At 37.7% G+C, this 6,000-nt stretch overlaps 1 pseudogene; it reads right to left on the bottom strand.

Moving 5' to 3' along the window:
* The window catches only part of LOC109110655, a 209,237-nt pseudogene that overhangs the window by 322 nt on the left and 202,915 nt on the right, over positions 1-6,000 (bottom strand).

Here is a 6,000-nt window from a genome sequence, read left to right as displayed (position 1 = left end):
AAAAATCAGACAGAAGGGAAGTTACGATGAATAAAAATCATAAATGTTTCTTAAGCAATAAATCATCATATTAGAATGATTTCTGAAGATCATGTGACACTGAAGACTGCAGTAATGATGCCAGAAAAATACAGCTGCACATCACAGAAATAAATTACAGTTTAAAAAGAGATTCACATAGAAAACAGCTGTTTTAAATTAGAAAAAATATATCATTTTTTTAGTGATTTCTTTTATTAAAAAGAAGTGCAGCCTCTGTGAGCAGAAGAGACTTCTTTTCGAGACTGAGGCTGCGAACACACCCTGAGCTTTTCTTCTTCTGATGGGCGGTAGCTGGCTAAAGATGGAGTATCCACTCGATCACCTGGAACCGCGTCTCCCAGCCCGGCTCCATGCCATGCTTGCCTCCTTCCCCTCCTGGGCTGCATGTACATCAGCTCCGTCATCAGGTCCATCTCACAGCTTGATCTCCTGCCGCCATCGCCGAAGCTCCGCCACTGGCGACATGTCGCGGTACTCCAGCTTCTCCAGCTCCAGAGCGTCTCCGAGTGGATCCCGAACTGCGTGGGATCGGCATGTTCCCAAGAATGTCGTCACCTTCATGTTCTTGGCTCCTTCCACGAGACGCCGCCACGAACAAGCGTGTGACCACAGGATGTGGAAGAAGCTCCCCGACCTCAGGCTGTAGAGAAGCGGAACATGCCAGTGAAGATCATCCAGAAAGAAGAAGAAGAATCACCGGATCATCATCTCCGGACGCTCATCTTCACTCAGCTGGCGGATACTGTCTCCTCATGCTCTTGAAGGTCAGTAGCTGCCGCCCAGGTTGGACATGAACTCTTCCTCATGGAGACGCAGGGCCAGAGCGAGCGCTGAGGAAGACTCCTGTCGCCCGTCTTCATCGTCCTCGTCTAGATCCACACTCCGAGCATCATCTTCAACATTAGGAGTCCTCTTCTTGTCTCTCAGCAGCGTCCGGCTCGGAGGAGATCAGAGGCGCCAGCTGCATCTCGAAGATGGTGTCCTCGCAGAAGTTCCACGAACAGCTCCATCTTCTCGTGATTCTCCACCTTTGTTGGCGACATCGAAGATAAACTGCCGTCGCTTTGGACTCTTTGACTCAAGCGGATTAAATTGCAATATTCAGTAATATTATTGATTTAATGCACTGACACTATCAGATGAGAATAGAACTAAATTGATCTGAATAATGACTCTATTATTAGAGCTGCTTTACAGCTGAAAATTGATTTTGTTTTTATAATTAATGAATTTTGCAACATTAACAGTTATTGAACTGAACTGGATCAACAGTGAACTGAACTTGTTTCATAACTGATGAATTATGCAACACTGACAATTTTATTGAATAGAATTGAATGAACACTGAACTCAATTGATCTGAATAATAAAACTATTGTCTTCTGGAGAGTTGTTGTATATTTTTCATAATTAAAGAATTTTGCAACATCGACAGCAATTGAACTGAATCAACACTGAATTTGTTTCATAATTAATTTTGCAACATTGGCAGTTGTTTAAGTGAACTGAATCAACATTGAACTGAATCAACAATGAACTGAATTGAACTTCATAATTGATGACTTTGCAACATTGACACTGATATCGAGCAGAACTGAATCAACATTGAACTGAATTGAATCATTTGATCAATCTTGTAGAGTTTTCTAAACTAGATCAGTCTTCAGTAGAGTTGTTTTGTAGCTGAATTGAACTTGTTTCATAATTGGCGATTTTAAAACTTTGACAGTTGTATCGAACTGTATAGAATGTGTTTTTATGACTGATGAATTTTGCAACTTTGACATACTAAAAATTGAATTGAATTAACGCCGAATTTAACTTTTTTTCATTAATGAATTTTGCAACACTGACATCGTTATTGAAGTGAACTGAATCAAAACTGGACTGAATTGATCTGAATAATTACACTATGGTCTTCTGTTTTTCGGCTATGAAATAAAAAAATCAAATTTATTTCATAATTGATGAATTTTATGGACAATTACTGATACTGTAACTAAAACTGAATTGAACCAACATTTAACTGAACTGAAACAACATGGAATTTAATTGATCTGAATAATGACACTATTGTCTTCTGTAAAGTTTTTTTAAGCTAAATTGAATTCATCATTTCATAATTGATGAATTTTATAGCATTGACACTGTTACTAAAATGAAATGAACTGAACTGAAATTAATCAATTTTGCAACATTTACATTTATTGAACTGAACTGAATGTTTCATAATTGACCAATTTTGCAACTTTGACAGTCACTAAACTGAACTGAATCAACAATGAACTGGAATTAAATGTAGAACTAAAATGTAGAATGCCTTATAAAACTGATGAATTTCGCAACATGCACGGTGAACAGAAAACTGAATCAACACTGAACAAAATTGTTTGAATAATGATATGCTTCTTCAAAGGTAATTTTTAGCTGAATTTGAATACATATTTCATAAATAATTGGATGACTTTTACCAAAATTCCACAGTACGGAAATGAATAGAATTGCAACTGACAGTAAACTAATAACTGAAACTGAATCAATGTGAACTGAATCAATGCTGACGAATCACTGATGAACTAACATAATTTCTGAAAGAAGTGACACTGTTGTCTTCTTGATAGAGATGTTTCACAGTTGCATTGAATTCACTGTTTCATCTGATGAAATTGTAACAATTAATAGTTAACAAAATTGAATCAACAGAAACTAAATTGAACTTGTATCAATAAATTACTTTGCAACACACTGACCACTGTTCTTGAACTGAATGAATCAGCACTGAATGAATTGATCTGAGTCTTCTGTAGAGCTGCTTTACAGCATTGATAGTAAATTGTTTCAGAAATGTATGACATGTTGCAACATCAATGCCTGTTATTCAACTGAATTGAATGGTTCATAATGATTAATTTTAGTTTACAACATTAACAATAGTTGTTATTAACACTTTCTGCCTAGATTTTTTTATCACCCTGAAGCTGCTTTTGCATCAATCTGCATTGTAGAACTAAATGCGACTGGTCTTGACCTGCGCGGTTTCTCCCACTGCGTTCGGCTGGACTCGCTGATCTGGAAGTAAACCCTCTTCTCTGATTCTCTTGCCGCCGCCCATGATCTCGATGCGGCCCAGGTAGGGCTCGTAAATAGTTCACAACGCTCTCGGGCCAATGTTTCAGGAAGGTGGACAGACGGGAATCGTGAGGCCGGTGGCTCCGACAGATTGGTGGAGAAGAACCGCCACGTTGAAGCCGATGTCCTTGGCGGATAGGTCGCGTTGGAGGCGCTTGACGAACTCTTCGTTAGTTGAACATGTCGTTTCTCGTCTTGCGCCTCGGCGCATGACAGGCAGGACCTCGGATCTCCGGACTGAGAGTTAAACTGCTTCTGGTTCTCCCATGGACTTCTGGAAAACTCCTTCTTGGAGATGACGCCTTTACGGTCGGGGTCCGTGCTCCTTGAAGTTTCTCACGAGGTGGTCAGATCTTTCAGCTTGAGGAACATGTCGAAGAACTTGAGAATCCATCTCCACGTTGCTGGAGGACTCCCACCAGAGTGTCCACCATCTGCTTGCCGATGGTCCCGTTCACCACGTTTCCTGCAGGAGAACACTGGAGTTTGATCCAGGATTCGTTGTGATATACTGTATGTGTGTCGTTATGTAATGACCGTTCACCCAGAATTGCAAAATCTGTCATCATTTATTCTGCCTCAAATTGTTCCAAACCTGAATTAATTTCTTCTGTTGAACACAAAAGAAGATATTTTGAAGAATGTTGTGGTTATCAATGCTTGCTGGTCCCCATTGACTTCTACAGTATGGAAAAAATACTAATGAAGTCAATGACTACCATCAACTGTATTCAAAATATCCTTCTGTTTGTGTTCAGCAGAAGAAATTAATTCAGGTTTGGAACAATTTGGGTGGCAGAGTAAATGAAATTTAGACAGAATTTGCATTTTTGGGTGAACTGTGTCCTGTTATTTCATTAACAGAAACTAAGGAGAAGAATATTGCTGAATGACCTTTTGACAAAGATTATATGAATTGTCACTTATGCACCACTGTGCCACAATACAAGGAGATGTTGTTTTAATAGGAAAAACATTAATGTAAGTAAACATGTAAACATGAGTTTATATTTATTTTGAGTTTATATTTATATAACTTAATAAAGAGTTTCAAACAAAGCATGTGTGGTGAGTCGATAATCATCTTCATTTGTGCTTATTGGTGAAAGTGCAATAATTCAATTAGAAAAAAAATATGTTAATTTGAAATAGAATAAATACTAACTGAAGAATTAAGCCAGTTGCCAAGGCAATGTTTCTTATTTGTTATTTAGTTTAACTAAAATACTAAAACTGAAATAAAATTGAACATAAAATTTTATTTCATTTTATTAAAACTGAAATTATATGAATCGAATTGATCTGAATAATGACAGTATTGTCTTTTGTAGAGCTGTTTTACAGCTGAAAATGAGTTTGTTGTCAGATGACAAACAATCATAAGCAATTGCAATTATAATTTGGGCAAAATATGTGTGATTATCAGTATAACTATAATGCATATGACTAAAATGTGCCTTAGTTTTAATTGATAAATTTAGAAACTTAGAAATCTTCCATTCTTAGAACATTGCCAAGCTACGAAACATGTTACCTGTTCCTGATGCAGAAAAGCTAGTTCATGCGTTCATGACCTCTAGACGGGACTAATGTAAATGCACTGCTAGGTTGTTTGTCCTGCATCTAATAAACAAGCTACAGGTAGTCCAAAATGCAGCGGCTAGAGTCCTTACCATGTCAAGAAAATATGATCATATTGCCCCAATACTACAGTCTCTGCACTGGCTACCTATTAAGTTCCCGTAATCAGTTTACAAAATACTATTACTACTTATAAGGCCCTTAATGGTGTTAGCTCCCTGCATAAAAAACCTTTTAAAACTTAGGTCTTCTAACCACAGCTACAACCCATCACGCTCCCCTAAGGTCACAAAACGGCTGGACTTTTGATAGTACCTAGGATAGCAAGTCCACTAAAGGAGGCGAGAGCTTTTTGTCTCACATTTGGCTCCCCAAACTCTGGAATAGCCTTCCTGATAATGTTCGGGGTTCATGACACACTTCCTCTGTTTTTTAAATCTAGGATTAAAACACACCTCTTTGGCCAAGCATTCAAATAATGCATCTCATAAATTTTGGACTGCAGTTTTATATCTGATCAAATGTGGCATTATTATTCTTTAGCTTGGGTTAAAACTAATTAATTTTACCTTGGCTGGAACAGCACTACGCTAATTAATGTCCTCTATTTGTTTCTCTTGTAACTAGGATTGTACACAAGCTCCAGTCTGTGATCCAGAACACCTGAGAAGAGATGATGCCAACCCCTCAGAGGACCCCAGATGATGCTAACTCCAGAGACAACATACAGAACTAACACATTTTTGCTCTAAGTTTTTTGATTTGCATAATTGCTGTTATAGTGTTAATCGTCCTGTTGGTGTTTACGTCTTTTTATTGATTTTCTGAACATTTCTGCCGTATGCACATGAACTGACAGTCACCACTGATGAGCTACTACTAAATATTTTTTTTGTAGAAACCTTAATCTTCTGTAAAGTTGCTTTGCAATGATTTGTATCGTAAAAAGCACTATACAAATAAACTTGAATTGAAAAAAAAAAACTTGAATTAAATCTAGACTAAAATTCCAAGACTTTTAATGCGCTAAATCTTGGCAGGTTGACTAAATATGATTGCTAAACAATTACGAAACTAAACAGGAAGCCTAAATTAAAAAACAGCTGACAAAATGAATGGTTTGTGCAGCATAGAACCTTCCAGCAGTGAGCAGCATCATGACTATTCATGTCCTTCTGCAGTATCCATTCAGCTCTTTCAGCATCTCGATCTGACTGGAGTCCTGTGAGGAATCAAGAGAGAAGTTCA

The sequence above is a fragment of the Cyprinus carpio genome, chromosome A17, assembly GCF_018340385.1.
Source record: "Cyprinus carpio isolate SPL01 chromosome A17, ASM1834038v1, whole genome shotgun sequence".
Taxonomy (NCBI): domain Eukaryota; kingdom Metazoa; phylum Chordata; class Actinopteri; order Cypriniformes; family Cyprinidae; genus Cyprinus; species Cyprinus carpio.
Note: the sequence above shows the minus strand (reverse complement) of the source record. Positions and strands in the feature narration are given on the sequence as shown.